We start from the raw sequence: 1,500 nt of genomic DNA, 5'->3' as shown, positions 1-1,500 counted from the left end.
ATAAGAAAAGATGAAATGAAAGCCTGCTCACAACCCCGCCCAGCCTTGCGAACTGGGTATGGTGGATTAAGAACCTGGTTCAACGCTCGAGCAAGCGCTCTCCACTCAAGGTGTTCACAGCAACTGATAGGAACTCATATGGGGAAATTATAGAAAAGAAATAATAAGATAAAGAGAATAAATTTCAACGCACCTCAATAAACGGAGCCCCACATACAGTACCTCAGAATAGTGGATCTTCCGACCAGTGTTTTTGTTGACGTCGCAACCAGATGATGTAGCTGCTTCGCAGAGACGTCTTAATGCACAAATTACAAATAAATTGTATTCTTCGATTAGAAAACCCAAGCGCTTTCAGAGCCCTCCGAAGAGAGTCCGGGATGAAACCACGCACACCTACCTCAACCGAAAAAGAAACGACCTGCCACCCGTTTGCTCGGCATTGATCGGCCAGATCCGCATACCGCCTGTCCTTCCGCGAGTTACTGACACTGAATCTGTCCTCAGCACAAACTGTCAACTCCATCCAGAATACAATCCTACGACTCGTAGAGTACAGAACTATATCTGGTCTTAGGGTGGTAAGTGCAACACAGCTAGGGAAAGAAATCTTTGCACTGAGTCGACAAGAAGTTTCCAGTCTGAGGCCGCTGACAGGAGATCAGTCGTAACCAACTTTCGTCTGGGCTGAACGCGAACTGGCTTCTCTCCCGCCTTGCAAAACGAGATGAAGTCAAGCTCATTTGAATTTTCGGTTTGTACGGTGTTTGCAGCAGTGCGGATTCGAATCTCCTCACGCATGTTCCTGACGATGACCCCGAGTACGTTGTCGTGCCTCCAGGTGCAACGTCCCTGGTCCAGCGCTACGCGACAAGCGCCAAGCACGTGGCGCGTAGTACAGGCCCAGGTACGGCACAAACTACAGTACGGATCCACTACGGTGTTTCCCCAACGGCGTAGGTTCGTCGGAGAAGGTAGCACGTCGAGGGTTGATGCGAGAAGAAATTTCAAATCCTTACCAGTACCACCGTACAAAAGGGATTTCCACGAGAGGTCCTGCCACATCACCGATGTCCACTCCAACCACTTGCCTTGCACCTGAAGAGTCTTCAGCCTCAAAATCTGCTCCTGCGCGTTGATCTCCTCAAATGTTTGAAGGAGATCCTTCCTCGGGGGGTTGGAATGCTGCTTCGGAGCACGAGCACCCAACCCTGCACGATGACTTGAAGATGACGGTGGAGAGAGAGAGAGAGAGAGAGAGAGAGAGAGAGAGAGAGAGAGAGAGAGAGAGAGAGAGAGAGAGAGAGAGAGAGAGAGAGAGAGAGAGAGAGAGAGAGAGAGAGAGAGAGAGAGAGAGAGGAGAGAGAAACTAAATGTGCGTCAAATAACGACGGAATTGCGTCATGCTACATAGTGATAAACAGCGTAGATCCAGCACATGCACATAGTTAACCCCTTTAGCGCGAGCGTCGTACTAGTACGACGCACATGAGTTGCATG

The sequence above is a fragment of the Sycon ciliatum genome, unplaced genomic scaffold, assembly GCF_964019385.1.
Source record: "Sycon ciliatum unplaced genomic scaffold, ocSycCili1.1 SCAFFOLD_2399, whole genome shotgun sequence".
Lineage (NCBI taxonomy): Eukaryota > Metazoa > Porifera > Calcarea > Leucosolenida > Sycettidae > Sycon > Sycon ciliatum.
This window is presented reverse-complemented; position numbering follows the sequence as displayed.